An 18,031-nucleotide genomic window follows, 5' to 3' on the forward strand; every position below is an offset into this window, starting at 1 on the left:
TACCCTCCCGGCCTTCCGCAAAGCCACCAAGTCCTGGCTGCTCCAGCAGGCCGAGGGGGCTGTGAAACATCCAGCCCCACGGAAATTGTGAATGTTGCGGTTTTTGTTTTTAAAGTGTTGTCTTTGTCTAGTTTTCCCCCTTCCCTTGTCTATTGTGAGCTGCCCGGAGTCCTTTGAGAGTGGGCGGCATACAAGACAAATAAATACAATACAAATACAATACAATAGTATACAGTATTTGTCTATATTACAGCCAGTTTGGTGCAGTGCAGAGCCAGTTTGGCATCAGGCTGGAAACCGGGAGACCGAGAGTTCTAGTTCCACCTTGGGAATAAAGCCAACTCAGTTAATTTGGTGGGAGTGATTCCCTTTGAATCCAATCTCACACAAGTGTTGTTTTGGGGGAAATAAGACGAGGAATGAATATTAGGTATTCAAGGTTGTTGCCTTGAGTTAATGTTTATTAATATTTGTTCATATTTTTATAAAATTATAAAAATAATAAAGGTAAGATAAAAATAAATACATAAATAAATTGCTTATTGGTTATTATTATTATTACTATTATTAATCATAATGCAGTCAGCCAGATGTTCAGACTGGATTTGGCATTTTTGTCTAGCAATAGAGTCCTTACCAAGGATCTGGGATAGGTAGATCTGGATGTTTGATGGTGTTACAGATATCATCGCAGAATTTCCAGTATGCCACTTTTTACAATTGACTTATGGCAAATTTATCAATGTCAGTGGTGGTGTACAAGTGGTGGTCCAGTTGCTTTGGGATTGTACCTGAGGCGCCTGTTACTAGTGGTACTATCTTTGTTTGTCTTCACCACAGTTGTTCTATTTCTATTTGTAGGTCTTTGTGTTTTGTTATCTTCTCCAGTTCTTTCTCTTCTATTCTGCTGTCTCCAGACATGGCCACATCCACTACCCAGACTTTTTTTGTCTTATCAACAATCGTTAAGTCCAGAGTGGGGAGAAAGCTGATGTCACAGTGACACGACAGGTAATCTCAGGGCTCTGTGATCGCAATCGATACTTTTGCCGCTGGACAGTCCTTTTGGACCTAAACTGTCCTGAAGAGATGGTGACAGGAAAGAGTACGTCTTGCTGATCTCAGGGACATTGCAAAGTTCCTGATTGATCCAAGAGAATCTCTTCTTGCCGGCGACAGAAGCGCAGCCACAGGTGCTGAAGTTGGGACAGCTCCGCAATGGTAGGAAAGCGGAAAGAGAAGTGTGTCCATCTGGTGAGGAAATTTTATTGTTATAAAAGAGATTCCCCCCAAAAAATCAAAGCTAAATTAAACTTGCAAAGAAAAGAAAAATAAGCGGCAAAATTAAGCTATAGTGAACAGTGTATTGTCCTTTTTTTATGGATGGAAGTTTTGCAAGTATTTCCTACTTTTTAAAGTGAAAGTATTGGTTTTTCTTCTTCTATTTCTGTTTTTACCTATGGATTAAATCTTTTTCTTTATTTTTGTAATATTGGTTTGGAATGGTTTTTTCTCTTTATTTTGCTCCATTTAAGAATTTTGTTTCTTTTAAGCCTGGAATATAAAGAAGATATAAAAGGAATATAAAGAGGGTAGTAACATCAGAGGGAAAAGAAGTTACACTGCCACTTGGAGGTTAGAGGCTGAGTCCTGGAAATATTATTTTCTCTTTTTTTCTCTTTGATCATTTTGACTCTGCACTTCAAAGGCTTCAGCTTGTTTACCGAAAAGATAAGGAGAAGAGCATGGATTGTTTACACAGGTGCTCTTTGGATGCTTCTTTGGCAGTTGGAGAGAAGTGAAAACAAAATCTTATTTTGAAACTAGAGTGGCAGTGTTTATTAGTTGGAAGTATGGCACAACACCAAAAAGAAACCATAACATTACAACAGATTATGTTTGAAATTCAAAAATTATTAGAAACAACAGAGAGAATTGAGAAGAGATTGGAAAATATAGATTGTAATGTAGTAAAGTTTGATGGAAAAATTGAAGATATCCAGCAAATGGAAAAAGTGGAGGTTAGATCCTAAAAACCCAAGGGAACAAAGAGGCAAGATAATTGTGGATATTGAGTGTGGTTGGAGATGGAAAGAGTGGAAAATGGAAAGGGAAGATAGATGGAAAGGAGTTCTACCCCAGATTTCAAGGTTTAGAAGAAGAAAAAAGAGAAGAATTGATGGATTCAAGGAGAGAAACTTTGACAAAAGCACTACTGATAACCAAAGATAAGCTGATTAAAGAAGCGGACGGAGGATCTCAAGATTTTACAAGATATGCAAAAAGCAACAAGTTGCGAAGAGAAGTCCACACAAATTTGATTCAGGAAATAACCAGAAGACTAATTCCACACATGACAAAAGACATAAGACTGCACTATTAGTGGAAAGACAGATTGAGATCTGAAAACTAATAAAATATTAATCAAATTTAGTTAAAATTAGAGCATTATGTTAAAAATGAAGTGATAATGGATATAGTTAGGGTTAGGGTTAGGGTTGTTGCTACTTTGCCAGACCACTGCTTGTAGTCAGTCTGGGTGATCTTACAGCAGCTTACTAGGTGGTCCACTGTTTCTTCAACTTCTTTGCATAGGTGGCACTTACTGTCTGTTGCTGCCTCCTGGTGTACTAACGTCAGTGCATCTTCTTCATTGACTTTCAGATATTCTTCCAAAGCTATGTTTTCTTCTTCAAATGTCTGATGTACTTTCCAGACCCATCTATTTGCCTTGGTAGATATAGTCTGTCAATGTCACTGTAAGGTTAAAGTGCATAATTCATTGTCATAATTTTTCTTCCTATCCATTGCTTTGAATTCTGCTTGAGTCCAGTCCATTATTCCAGCTGTTCTCCTCCTACCTCTCGGACAGGTCGCAGTCGGTGTTGGTCGGGGGGGAGAGGTCAACCCCTAGGCCCCTGAAATATGGAGTCCCTCAGGGTTCGGTCCTTTCCCCCTCCTGTTTAACATCTACATGAAGCCACTGGGTGAGATCATTCGACGGCACGGGATAAAATACCACCAATACGCGGACGATACCCAGTTGTATCTGTCCGCCCCGTGCCAACTCAGTGAAGCGGTTGACGTGATGTGCCAGTGCCTGGAGGCTGTCAGGGTCTGGATAGGGGTTAACAAGCTTGTGCTCAATCCAGACAAGACCGAGTGGCTGTTGTGTTTCCCTCCCAAAAATTTGGTTAGCATTCCATCACTCAGGCTGGGAGGTGAAATTTTACGCCCCTCAGACAGGGCTCGCAACTTGGGAGTCCTCCTGGACCCACAGCTGACCTTAGAACATCATTTGTCGGCTGTGACCAGGGGGGCATTTGCCCAGGTTCGCCTGGTGCACCAGTTGCGTCCCTACCTGAACCGGGAGGCACTCGCAACAGTCACTCATGCCCTCGTGACCTCAAGACTGGACTACTGCAATGCGCTCTACATGGGGCAGCCCTTGAAGAGCATTCGGAGACTTCAACTCGTCCAGAATGCAGCTGTGCGAGCGATTGTGGGTGCACCTCGGTACACCCACGTTACACCTATCCTCCGCAAGCTGCACTGGTTACCGATCGGTCTCCGGATACGCTTCAAGGTGCTATTCGTCACTTATAAAGCCCTTCATGGTATTGGACCTGGGTACTTGAGAGACCGCCTGCTGCCAATTACCTCCCAAAGACCAATTAGATCACACAGGGTTGGCCTCCTCCGGGTTCCGTCCACCAGCCAATGCCATCTGGCTACTACCCGGGGGAGGGCCTTCTCTGTGGCAGCTCCGGCCCTTTGGAACAAACTCCCCACAGAGATTCGGACCCTCACCTCTCTCCAGGCCTTCCGAAAAGCCGTTAAAACATGGCTGTGTTGGCAGGCCTGGGGTTGATGAGTTCCCTTCCCCTCTTGACCTGTGAGGCTGTGTGGCTGTTGGCTATTTTAAAAGCTTGTATTGTACTTTTGTGTTCCCTTCCCCCTTGAGTTGTTCGCCGCCCTGAGTCCCTCTGGGAATAGGGCGGCATATAAATAAAACAAATCTCAAATCTCATATCTAACGGCTGGAATTTCCCAGGAGTTGATTGCCTTGATGGTATTTCCTCCATTGAGTTTGGATTTTAAAATTTTCTTCACTCTCTTAAGTTTCTGATGTTTCTACTGACTCCTGTTATTTCTAGGCACGTGATTATCCAGTTATGTGGCAGATAATCAAATGCCTTTTTCTAGACAATCCATGCTACATTCAGGTTGGTCTTCCTGCTCTTGCAGTTTTCTAAAATGATTTTGTTAATTAGGAGTTGATCATTTGTCCCTTTGATATTGGGGTGGTTTCCTTTCTGCTTTGGTGGAAAGAGATTGTTTTCAACTAGATGCTGTTGGACAGTTACCGTATCAGTTAGCAATTTGAAAGTTGTTGGTAAGCAAGTAATTGGCCTGTAGTTGCCTGGTGATGTCCCCTTTGCTGCATCTTTCATTATCAGATAGTTTTTCCGTGTGTTAGTCACTATTCAATTTAATCTCCTTCTAGTATGTTTCTTTTTTTCCCCATAATTTCTTTTTTTATTTTCCATTTTCATAGCATATAATCACATGTATACTATTACATAGTCAATATCATGTTGTATGTAAGTAATTACATCAATTCATCTTTCCATCAACTACCACCCCCCCCCCCCCCCAGTTATTGGCTCTTCTGCTCTCCATACACCATATTTATATCTTATCTGACACTTTCTTTCCCCTCTCTCCTCCCACTCTCTACATCCTTTCTTCCCTCCATCATCCTTTTCTACTCTACTTCCCCTGCCTTTCTCCTTCTCCTCTCTTCTCTTACCACTCCTCCTTATACACTTCATCTACCCCCCCTCACCCTCTCTCCTGTCCCTCTCTTCCTATCTTTTTTCTCTCCTCTGCTTCCCACTCTTCCTCTAATTCACTTGGTGTATTTCAGCTTCTGAGCAAACTCCCTTTTGTGTTGATGGTATTTATAATTCCATTTCAATATACATAAAAAAGAAAAAATAGCAGTATACATATACAATCATATTACCTTAAAATCCAACACCCCTCCTCCAACCTAGTATACTCCCCTCCCTCAAACCCTCCCCTCCAACTCCCCCAACCTTCCCCTCCCTGACTTCCCAGAACCAATACAAGGTATAAATCTTTAACAAGAACAGTTTAAAATATACTTAAAGAGAAAGTAGAAAATTAATAACGTCTTTAAATTGAGCTTAGTTCCTCCTTGTTAGGCTAACTATAAACAATTTGTATCATTTCTGATCTTAATCATAAGCTATCTGAAATTTCCTAGACCCATATTTATTTTGAATATAGTCAATCCATTTTTTCCAGTCTCGTTTATATCTCTCGTTTGAGATATCTCGTTGCCCCCCGCCTCGAATGGTATGACTGTTGTGTGTTTTTAAATTATGTATTGTTATGTTTCATCTTTTTATTTCCTGTCTGTACCCCCCTTCCCTGATTTGAATTGTGAGCCGCCCTGAGTCCCCTTTGGGGAAAAGGGCGGCATATAAATGTAATCAAATCAAATCAAATCAATAGTCCTTAAGATATGCAGATATTTTAGCCATCTCTGCTAAGTTTGTGACTTTCAATGTCCATTCTTGGATAGTAGGCAAATCTTCCTTCTTCCTTCTTCCAGTATTGCCACCAACAATCTAGCTGCAGTTATCAAGTGCAAAATCAAGTGCAAAATCAAGTTAATCTCTACAGCTGTATAATCAGTAATTATACCTAACAAAAATAGCTGGGGTAAATTTTAACCTTTTTTTAAGAACATTTTGCATAATCCACCATATTTTTATCCAGAATGCCTTAAGCTTTTTGCAAGTCCACCATATATGAAAATATGTAGTGTCCATACAATCACATCTCCAGCATTTAGGTTGTAAATTCAAATACATAGAAGCCATTTTGGGGGGATCTAGGTGCCATCTGTAAAACATCTTATAAAAATTTTCTCTCAAGTTTTGGGCCTGTGTAAATTTTACATTTCTCACCCATATCTTTTCCCATGTATCCAACATTATTGGTTCTTCAACATTTTGAGCCCATTTAATCATACAATCTTTAACTAGCTCTGTTTTGGAGTCAATTTCTAATAATGCATTATATAATCTTTTTATATGCATTGGACTTTTGTCTCTAATTTGTTTAAGTAAATTATCCTCGACTTGCATAAAGCCAATTTTTTGATCTATTTTCCATCTAGCCTATAACTGCCCATACTGAAACCATGTTTGAATTACCTTTTCCTTTTTTAATACATCCAAAGATTTCAGTTGTGGTACACCTCTTTCTGCAGTAAGAAGCTGCCTGTAAGTAATTATATCCTGTTTTTGTACTATATTCATATTTTCTATTGCATGTCTAGGGATAGCCCACATAGGTAACTTATCATTTAGTGTATATTGATATTTTTTCCAAACCCCCAGTAAAGCATTCCTTAAAAAATGACTTTTAAAATTCTTATCCACCTTTTTGTTATATAGCAAATAACCATGCCAACCATATACCAAATCATACCCTTCAATATTAAATATTCTATCATCTGTTAAGTTGATTCAATCACTAATTATAGACAGAAGTACTGCATCATAATATAGTTTTAAATTGGGTAATTTCAAGCCTCCTCTTTCACGCACATCCTGCATTATTTTAAGTTTTACTCTTGGCTTCTTACCTACCTGTCCTGTCCCCCACCGCAGGGCCCTTTCCCCAGGTTCCAATGGTCGGGATGTGGTCGGAATGACGTGCCCCCAAGATGACCCGCACTCATTTCCCTTGGTGCCTTTTCATGAATCCCAAACCTCTGGAGGCATAGCCCCCTTGAATTGGAACTCCTTAGGTATCCGGTGGCCACCATGTTTCCTTCCGCCCTTCACGATGTCGACACCCCGTCCAGGGTCATCCATCCTCTGCAAGGTCGACCCACCAGCCCCCCTACCATCGGAGGTTGATGGCAGCTCTACCAGCTTCGGCCGAGCCTTAACACCCTGTCCAAGGTCCTCCACCCTCTGCAAGGTCGACCCACCAGCCCCCCTATCGTCAGAGGTTGATGGCACCTCTACCAGTTTTGGCCAAGCCTTAACACCCTGTCCATGGTCCTCCACCATCTGCACGGCCGACACACCAACCCCCCTTCCATCGGAGGTTGACGGCAGCTCCACCGACTCCTGCCGAGCCACCACGCAATCCCCTCCCACAGACCCCTTCCCACGGTTTCGATGATTGGGGTGCGGCCCAGAAGGGTTGGTGACAGCCTCCCCAGAACACAGTCCAAGACCCTGGTACCCCACTGTGAACCTAGAGACAAAGTCCAGTGCTGCGGGGACCGGAGTCGACAAAGGCTGGAATCTCGGCGGAGTTCTCCTTGTAGACCTGGCCCAATGACACTGGGCACATGACTTCACGCACCTCCGAACGTCATTTTTCAGATGGGGCCACTAAAATTGACGGGCGGCCAGGTGCAACGTCCGAACAAACTCCCAATGTCTTGACGCAGATGCGCAATGAATCTGCACAAGCACCCGTCGACGGATGTGCCCTGCGGGAACATAGAGCCAGCCCCAACACTTCAAAAGATCCCCTTCCAAAGTCCATGGGGACGCCGGCCTCACTTCCACCTTTTGTCACTCCACCCAGTCGTCATCCCGCTGCGCATCCCACATCAGAGACTGCTTGCTCAAACAGCAGCGCAGGATGCAACGGGTAGAACAGTCCAAGGTGGAAGCGAGTTCGCAGGGTCAGAGTTCTCTACTTTACTCGGTAGGGCATCCGCCCTGGGACTCCACACCTCCCGAACGCACACTATCTTGTGCGAACGGGGTATCATGGCCGCACCAACATGCTGGTTTTCCAACATGATAGTGCGTTGCTGAGGGACGGCTGCAGTCTGCGCAATCCTTCTGTTCTTCTTGGGTCAGCTCCCTGCCAGGTGTCCAAGATCCCCACAGTAGAAACACAATCCCTCAGCACGTCGTCTGTCCATCTCTGTCCGTGACACTCGAGGTCTGACAGCACCCAACTCCATGGGCTCCTCCCAGTCCACTGCAGTCCCTTGCTGAACCGGCATGCTGGTGGTTTCCTGGAATGCACGGCGAGACCTTCGCCTCTGCAGCCAGGCGTCTATCCGGAGGCACAGGTGGACCAACGCATCGAATGTCGGTGGCCTGTCCACCCTTGCCAGTTCATCCTGCAAGACCTCAGACAATCCATCCTGGAAGGTGTCCATAAGTGCTGGTTCATTCCATGCTGAGTCCTGACTCAGCAGCCAGAATTCGCTTACGTACTCCTGCAAAGATCCACCCTGCCTTAATGCCTTCAGTCGCCTAGTTGCTGTTTCTCCCTTGATGGGATCCTCAAACATCATCTGAAAATGTTGACAGAAACCTTGGAAGTCATCCAACAAGGGGCTAGACTGACTGAGCAAGAGTGTGGCCCACCGGGCAGCCGTGCCTGACAGCAAACTGATAATGAATCCCACCTTCATCCGGTCAGTGGGAAAGTCCTCCACTCTCAAACTCAGGAACAGCTGGCATTGTCCCAGAAACGCGGCAAACATGGCTAGACTCCCATCATATTTATCTGGCATGGCTACTGGGCACTTCCTCCTTGGCTGGGGGGAGGGGGGTTGCAACTCTCTGCAACTGTTGAATTTGATCTGACAACATTGCGATTTGTTGTGCCATTAGTCTATTTTCAGCCATTAATTGTTCCATAATTACAGAAATGAAGGCTTGTCGGGCAGGAGTCAATCTGTTCTGTCCCCCCTTCTCCGCTCGTTAACAGACGGCAGGCAGACAAACTTAAAAGGAACTTTCTTTATCAGTTCTCAGCTCAGACTGGCTTCGAGCCCAAAAATAACATAAATACAGTCTCTGACTAGATAACAGAATACAAAACAAAACTCTTACAAGCAATGCACTTCTCCCAAAGTCTCTACGAATCAGGGTTACAGAAAACAAAGCACTTATCCAAGTGTATCTTACATAAACCACAACTGATCATCAATCAATGTTGAACGAACCAAGGAACGCATGAAGGAACGTTGACACCTGCAACTAGGGCGTGGCAGCATCCATCCTTTTATCTCCAAAACCCCACTAACGAGCCCCAGCTGCATCGTTAATCTTGCATTCCGAAAAGACTCACAGAAGACTGCTGCTGAGTCACAACACTTACCCATACAAATTTATTAATACCCTTCTGCCATTGTAACAAATTTGCATCATTTTTAAGTATTGGTAATGTTTGAAAAAGAAATAAAAATTTAGGTAGAATATTCATTTTCACTTCTGCTATTCTTCCCAGCAGAGATAACTGTAATTTCTCCCATTTTTTTCATCTCTGTCTGTATACTATATCACAGTGGTTCATAATTGTGCTTATATAACTTCCCGTTTGAGGTTGAAATATAAACTCCTAAGTACTTGACCTTTCTAACTATTTCACATCCTGTCATTCCTTCTAGTTCTTCCCTTTGTTTGGTATTCATATTTATAGGTAATATCTTTGTTTTCCCTAGGTTTATTTTAAATCCCGACACTTGGCCATATTGATTAATCATATTCATTAAGACCTTACCAGATTCCTGTGGTTGGGTTAATGTTATAACCAAATCATCCGTAAAGGCCCGTACTCTGTATTCTTGCTGCCTAATCCTGATTCCCTGTAGGTCCCCTGAACCCTGTATTTTATTCAACAATAGTTCCAAAGTTATAATAAACAATAGTGGGGATAAGGGACACCCCTGCCTTGTGCCTCTCTCGATTTTAAATGAATCTGTTAAGCTTCCATTAACTATGATTTGGGCTGTTTGTTCCTGATATATTGCTTTAATTGATTGTAAAAAGTGCTCCCCTATTTGCATTTTTTGCAATATTTTCAGCAGGAATTGCCCATTCACTCGATCAAAGGCTTTTTCAGCATCTAAAAATATAAGCACAGCAGGGATTTGGTTGTTCTTCCCTAGGTATTCTAATGTGTTAAGGATTAATCTTACGTTAGTTCTCATATGTCTCCCTTGAATAAAACCTGTTTGATCGTTATGAATCAATTGTTGAATAACCAACATTAACCTGTTCGCTAGTATTTTAGTGAAGATTTTATAATCTATGTTAAGTAATGATATGAGTCTATATTTTTTTGGTTGAGTAGGGTCTTGATCTTCTTTGGGTATCAAAGATATAAAGGCTGTCTTCCAAGATGGGGGTACCTTCCCTTCCACTTGGATCTTATTAAATAATTCCTTAAGCGGTTCTGCTTTTTCCAACTGCAAATTTTTAGTAGTATGTTGTTAGACTTGGCAATGAGTGAGTATAGACCAGTTAGATGTTTCAACAAAAAATCATGCAGTTCAGCTTCATCTGGTGTTGATCAATTCATGATCTTCCTTGGTCTTTTCTCTACCATTTTTGCTGTTATTACTAGTTTTTTCATTTCAACTTCTTTTTTTATTCTTATCCATCTCTTTTAACCAAGCTGCATCTTTGTTGTATTTCTTTGCATTATCCCGTATCCACATCCAGAACTGCACTGTTTTTACCTTGTCAGGTACTGATTGATTCTCTGCAGTTTCTCCATTGAAGGATTGATAAAAGCATTTCAGAATGGATTGAAATTGAAGGTTCTGCCTATAATTTGCAATTTGAGCTTCATATCTTCTGCTGATCTTAGCTATAGATGTTATTTGCTGATTTATTTCCAGTGTTTCCTTGATCTTCCTTGTTTCTAAGTTCCTTGCATCAGGTAACTGAGAATTTAATAGCTGCCAGCTGATGTAAGGTTGCAATCAGCAAGATGATGCAATGAGGATGATTCAACAATGTATGGTATTGTCTCTTTAAGACTCTGGTGGGGTTCACACAAGGAAGGAGAATGGAGAAATTCCTTTAAGATGTGTCTATATATAGGTGGCCATTAGAGGGCATCGCTCTCTATCGTCGTGTATTTCATTTCTCTCCTTGTGTCTGAGCTGAGTGGTAAAGGATTTATCTCCATGTGTTTGTCTGCATATATTTCTATATATAAACCACTATTAATTGTATGAAAGCTCTATGTGCTGTGTGCTCTGTTTTGCTCCTGGGTTTATCCTGGGTTTATCTCATAATAATAGTCACACTGCCAAAACTCTGACATGGTATTTCCTGATTAGGTATTCTTTAGTCTTCTTGTTTTCAGCTTCTTGTCTTTCAACTGTTCTAGCTTGTTTGTATCTGATCTCAACTTGTAAATCTTATTTTCCAGTCTAATCTTCCATTTTTGTAGAGCAGTGTTATTTTCTTTGTTGATTTTGTATCCCAGGTATTCAGTTAAACTGCAGCTGTGGTGTACATTAATTAGTTATTATTAGGCTGATGCAGGACCAGAACAGAACTGGAAACAAAATCTGGAAGGAGAGAGAGTTTAAAGCTCATGACAACTATAATTATCCCAATGTTAATTACTCTTTGAACTTACTGTTCTCCAAAATAGGAAACTGCTATTGATAGCTGAATAGCTTTTGGGACTTTGCAAAAAAAAGGAAAAAATGTCCATGAATGCACATATTTAGCATGTTATGCAGCGTGTCCCTTTGTCAAACAGCTTTTATGAGACTGCTCCTTTGAAGCCACTTTCCACCTATCATAGAGTATTCATGTAATAAAAAATTTCTTGACTTGGGACTAATGTAATCACATATTAGCAGACTAATAATTAGAACCTGCAAATGTGCAAGGTGTATATTGTCAAATGAGTAAAGATGAGGAGAATAAAAGCAGATGGCTCTTCATTTTATCTGTAAAGTTAAAGTAAAAAAGAATCACCTTTTTAAAATATCTCCTTGGGCACTGGAAATCATCAACACAAAAAAGAAAGGCACTTTAAGACTCATATATAGAAACATGGTGGTACATTAGCAATAGATGTGGGAATTAGTGCTCAGTCATGAATATCATCGAGGTATCATGGGTAAAGCAAGTTTCCCAAATCTAAATTTTAATCAATAGCATTGAGCATCAATTAGTTGGCAATGGGATGAGTAGAAGAGACATTTAATTTTCTCTTTGCTCCATATCACCATCTTTGAAACTTGTATTCTTCTCAAAAGAAAGCTATCATTAACTTCATCATGTTGCCTTGAACTCCATGGAAAAAAATACAAATGGGTACAGTAAATGTTACAAGTACCATCGATATAACAACTTTGCTCCAATTAGGGGAATTTAAGCAGCTGACAAAATTTATTCTGCACTGGTAAAAATGGTAAAAATGGAAGCCTGTTAAATATAATAAAGCTATAGGAACTATATCTTCTATATAAAGAGTGATGATTTAATTCAGAAATTGTCACACTTATGAAAGACCCAAACTAGAGGGAAAATTCTAGCTTGACCATGAAACAGTTCTGAATGTACTGCAAAGAAGGCTGATCTTTAATAAGCTGTTCTTTTACTTTAAAGGTTGTCTTCTGTTGCCTTCTTCAGCTGTATATCACTGATGGTAGACAAAAGATCTTGGAAGTTGATCAAAGTCCTTAACCATATAGGAAGAAATGGTTCTTGACACTAACCCTAAACTGCTTAGGCTGTGAAATTTAGAAAATTGTACTGAGCCTAGAGACAAATTGGTAGTCTAAAGCAAAAATAAAACTGACTATGTTGTGGTCTGTTGTGCTAAGCCCAATAAAATTCTTTCTATAGCTCTTTAAACCATCACTGGCTACCTTCAAACATTAAAAAAAGTTAAATTTGCTTGCTTACTCACTTATAAGCCTCCATACAATTGTACACATGAAGACTTTTTCCTGCAGACTTTTTCCTTAATGCTGGAGGAGATGAGAAACATTGGTGACCAGCCATGATAATTGGGAGAACTTGAATAAGGATTACTCCTAACTTTTGAATGCCCAAATAAAGGTTATAAGGGACACATATCTCTTAGGCCTACTTTGCCCTGATAGATTTCAAATTTTATTCCAAAATGTGCGCTCCACTTCTTAAAAATATAAAGAGCAATGTGTTTTTCTAAAAAAATACATATTCATTACATTTTCATATCTGACATACAATGTCACATATTTGCTAAGTACCTTCTCCCCATCTATTCTGAACATTTTTTTAATTATGCCTGACATTTCTGAAATAATACCAGAATATTAATAACCACTGTCATTTTTCACATGAACAAAAAGATATAACTAATGAAGAGTTTTCATTAAGAGATTGCTCAGGCCTCTTGATTCATCCGTCCTATACCCATTGGGAATTCTTTCACAGCTCCCACTTTAGATATTCTGATTCTCCTTTTTTGAAAAATAAAAGTTAATATAGAATTCTTGATCATTAGCCAAGTAATGCAAAGCCAATTATTATTTTTCTCTTAAACTTTGTTTAACTGTTACTATTTTTCAGTTTGTGAATTTCTAACATGTGAATCTCAGTTTAGGTTCAAATAAGTCGACCATAATCACATAATGCATTAGGTCATATGTAATTATGTAATAATTTGCTTCTTTGTTCTTGGCTTAGTGTGATGTAGCTATTATTTCCTTAATGCTATATGTGAATCTGGCAACTATAGCATCAGCAAACTGGTTTAAAATCCTGTCTTTGTTCACTGTATACATATTATTATAATGTAGCAGATTCTGACAGTAAGAAAATAACCAATCAATTATTACGAGGATTTGGCCTGCCCTTTTACTATTTAGAATTAGCCTGAATATTGAAATTTCTGTTACCATATTTTTCGTAGTATAAGATGCACCGGAGTATAAGATGCACCAAGGTTTTGAAGAGGCAAATTTTTAAAAAATGTTTTTGTACTCTGCAAATCTCCCAAAACGGCCCGTTGTTTTTTTTTTTTCAAAAAAGGGCATGGATAGGCTTGTAGAGTGCTCTGGGGGGCGGGCAAAACCAAGCAAAAAATGACCCATCTTTGTGAAAATGGGCTGATTTTTTCTCAAAAAGGAGCATGGATAGCCTTTAGGAGGCTTATAAATGCTCAGGTTTATAAATAGGGACTGGGGGGAGTTCTCTGAAAGCCTCCTAAAAGCTATGCACAGCCATTTTGGTGAAGGGGGCAGGGTTTCGGGAGGCAAAAAATGCTTTTTTCAGTGTATACGATGCACCCAGATTTTCAGCCTCTTTTTTGAGGGAAAAAGGTGTGTCTTATACTCCAAAAAATATGGTAAGTATTACAGAAGAAACTATTTCTATATCAGTTTGTTGACATACTTAAATTCTCTGCGGAGCAGGCCAGTGCTGGCATTTTCTTACCTTCCCTACTAGTTCACCAATGTGAGAGTGTGCACGTGTCTGTGTCTGTGCATGTGCATTGCCTTCTGCACATGTGCAGGACTCACACCAGAGGTGGGTTCCTACCAGTTTGCACCAGTTCGGTAGAACCGGTTCATCAAATCTACCGAACCGGTTAGAAGAGGTTCCACCAGAAAGCAGGCCACACCTACAGAAGAGGTTCCAAAAAATTTTGAAACCCACTACTGACAGACACACACACACACACACACACAAACACACACACACACAGAGAGAGAGAGAGAGAGAGAGAGAGAGAGAGAGAGAGAGAGAGACTCACACAGAGAGAGAAAGAGAAAGAAATAAAGAAAAAAAGAAAAAAAGAAAAAGTGAGAGAGAGATGAAAGAAAAAAAGGAAAAAGGGACAGAGAGACAAAAGGAAGGAAGGAGAGAAAGGAAGGAGAGACAGAGAGAGAGAAAAAAAACACATGGCCAGCAAGCCACTCTCACCAGGTCACATGGCCGGCAAGCCACTCCCACAAAGGAGGCCACACCCACAGATTAGGTTTGAAAAGTTTTTGAAACCCACCACTGGCTCACACATTACGTTGGCGCAGCGGGGCAGAGCCTCCCGCAGCTTCTGCTAGCAGTTCGCCTGAACCGGAGAGAACAGGCTGAATTCCAGCTCTGGAGCACGCTAATTATGAAGGATCTTGCCAAGTAATGATTTCATGCGAAGAACATTCTTGATTGGCCTTGCAAATGATTATGGAACTTAAAGTATTATATAGGTTTTTTTAGAAGAACCCATGGAAACAGCTTCCCTTTGTACCACTCTAACATTTAAAATAGACAGGGCTTCCGGTTTGAGGTTGCTTGCTGGTGGGAGCTGGTCGTTACAGCTCCAGAATCCTGGTCGCATTTAACTGCCAGATGAGCAATCCATCAGCCATCTGACAGCTTGTTTACCTTTTCTTCGGGCCAAGGAGATAAGGTGAGCTGATTGTGCCAAGCAACGTGCCAACTAACTCTCGCAGATTGTCTCTGGGAGGGGGGGGGAGGCCAGCCGATGGCAGAATCATCTCCGTACCAGGAATTCCTGCTGCATTAGCAGCACAAAGCAAACCTCAAATCCTCAGAACAAAATGTGATTTATTGAATCCAATACGAGTGGATCCTGTACATGTGAACTTTTAATTGTTTGTATTAATCCTTAGCTTCATTTTTTTTTACAAGAACTCCTTCTGATATCTTACTTGCTAAAGAGATATTCAAAATGGCGCCAAGCAGCTTCGTAACACTGTTCGAGCTTTGAATTTCTATGGAGTTCAAAACTTCAAAGGGAAGGAGTGATTTAATATTAAATTAATCAGTAACAGCTGCACAATCTCCCAGCACAGACTTATTCATTGGTTGAAGAATATTAAAACTTGGAATGGCTTTTAAGCAAAACCCTATTCAAAAGGTCCCCCCATCGGCTCCAAAAAGTTCGCAGTCATTACTTCCTCCCCCCACAGGGGAGCCATTAACTAAAGAAATTTTTCAGAAGGAATTGGCTGAAGCATTTAAAAATCATGTAGTTACGATGGAAACAAAACTTGAGGAGGAGATATTTGTTGCGCATAAAGAACTATCTGATAAACTTGAGACTCGGGTTCAGAAGATCAGGGATGATATGTTGGGGGTTGTTAATTTGTTAACAGAATATGTCTTGGAAATTGAAGACAGATTAGAAGATCTTAATGATGCCAATACTAATTTGGTATCGAAAATCGACGTGGTGCAACAAAAAGTTGGAAATGCTGAAAAAGAAATTATTTTGTTACAGTATAGACAAATGGAGTCTGCACTAAGAATAAGAGGCTTGTGTGAAAACAATCAGGAGAATTTGAAACAGATTTTTTCAGAAGCTTTCGATAGTCTGTTGGGAAGGCCAGGGGGAAATCTTGATTGTCAAATTGATAAGGTTTATCGTGCTAACTCCCTGCTGTCGAAACAGAAGCAGCTTCCATGGGACATTGTGATTTACTTTACTACAAGAGACATGAGGAATATGATATTGCAAAAGGCCTATAAAACTAAGCTTCAAATTGGGGGTCAGGAAATGACTGTTCTGAAAGAGATACCACCTCAAATGCTAAGATCCAGGAAAGACTATGCTTTTTTAGTTGAAAAGCTTAAAAATCGTCAGCTACAGTTCAGATGGGAGGCACCAGTTGGGCTAACATTCATCTTTGAGGGGCAAAGATACCGTCTTAAATCAGTAAGGGAAGCTCGAGACTTTTACCATAATATCTTGAAGCCGGACATCCCGCCCTACTTGGACCTAGAGAAAGAGAACAAGAAGGACAAGACAGCAAACTACACAACTATCAACAAGGATGGATCATCTTTCTCCCTGAGAAGTACAAGGAGCCAAGGAACAAAGACAAAACCGCGTGATTACCAGACGAATGGATCAACAATTAAAAAAACAACAATCTACTAATTACCAATGATTTGTTTTCTATGGTGAAGAAGATAAAGATATCTGCCAGAGTTTTATCAGATCATAATCTAGTTTGGATGGAGTTGGGAGGGGTGACGCAAGCAAGGAGGTCTTGGAGATTGAATGAAAATTTATTTAGACATGAGAAATATACTAACGAATGTAAAAGATTGTTAGCAGAATACTTTGTTTTCAATATGAATAAGGGTACATCTATGGAAATTGTATGGGATGCAAGTAAAATAGATAGACAGGCTACAAACTAGGTCTCAAAAGCTGCTTGAAATTCTTGATAATGAATCACTGAACAATAACAATGCAGTTTCCTTTCAGTTCCTAGAAAGGCATTATTAACTTCTCCTGTAACTTTAACAAAAAGTTGATGTGATGGAATGTACATTTCCAGCAGTAGCAGTGGGGGGCAGAGAGAGATTTCCTAGAGAGAGGCCCAAATTAAAATACAGCACAGTTAAAAGCTGAAGGAGAAAGGGGGAAGAGATTGGGGTAGCCACATCCTAAAATCTTTCAAGATAGATCTGGTGGCCAGAATATTATAGCTTTAGCTTGGCAAGATTCTATTTATTGGGTAAAAGCAGAAAAATTATCAGCCTTGATTGCATTTTACTGTCTTGTCTTTGGGCTTGGGCTTGATAGTTATTTATTTTAATTTAACTTTACTTCGAGTCAAACCAACTCAGTCATATATATTTTTTTGTTATTAGGAATATATTAATAATCAGTTTAATAATCATCATTTTGGAATAATAGAAAAATCCTATTGCAAGAAAATTATTTAAATACTAAGATTAAAAAAATACAGCAAAGGGCAGCACACTTGGCAATGATTTCATTGTATCTGCTTAAACAAGCAATTACAATGATGTGACATTTAAAGCTCTTGGCAATTAAAATTAGTTTCATTCAAAAATTGAGGAATTGCTTAGTGGCTTCTTGAGCAATCAAGCCAACGTGTCATTATTACACTGAACTAATGAATGTCTTATGGGTACCTACCACCAACTTGTTCAATGTCAACTTCCTATGTACAACCATGTTTCTCTAATGATTCCATAGTGACTATAGTGTAGGGAATTGCCTTAAAGACATTGTTACTAAAAATTAGCTGATGATTATGTATGTGTCACTTAAAATTAAAAGTTCACCTAAAAGTCAACCTAAATTCCATTCCTGGGAGGAGGAAATAGCTAATATTATGGTAACTGGAAACAAACTATTTAAATTTCCAGTACCATTAAAAATATGTTTAATGGGTAATATTGTCTTCTAAATAATTACTGTA

The 18,031-nt window shown here is 40.2% G+C and overlaps 1 protein-coding gene across 1 annotated transcript in view; it reads left to right on the forward strand.

Moving 5' to 3' along the window:
• NKAIN3 (sodium/potassium transporting ATPase interacting 3) overlaps window positions 1-18,031 on the forward strand; it is a 185,165-nt gene that overhangs the window by 138,885 nt on the left and 28,249 nt on the right. The gene's annotated exons all lie outside the window — the stretch shown is intronic.

The sequence above is a fragment of the Thamnophis elegans genome, chromosome 8, assembly GCF_009769535.1.
Source record: "Thamnophis elegans isolate rThaEle1 chromosome 8, rThaEle1.pri, whole genome shotgun sequence".
Taxonomy (NCBI): Eukaryota; Metazoa; Chordata; class Lepidosauria; order Squamata; family Colubridae; genus Thamnophis; species Thamnophis elegans.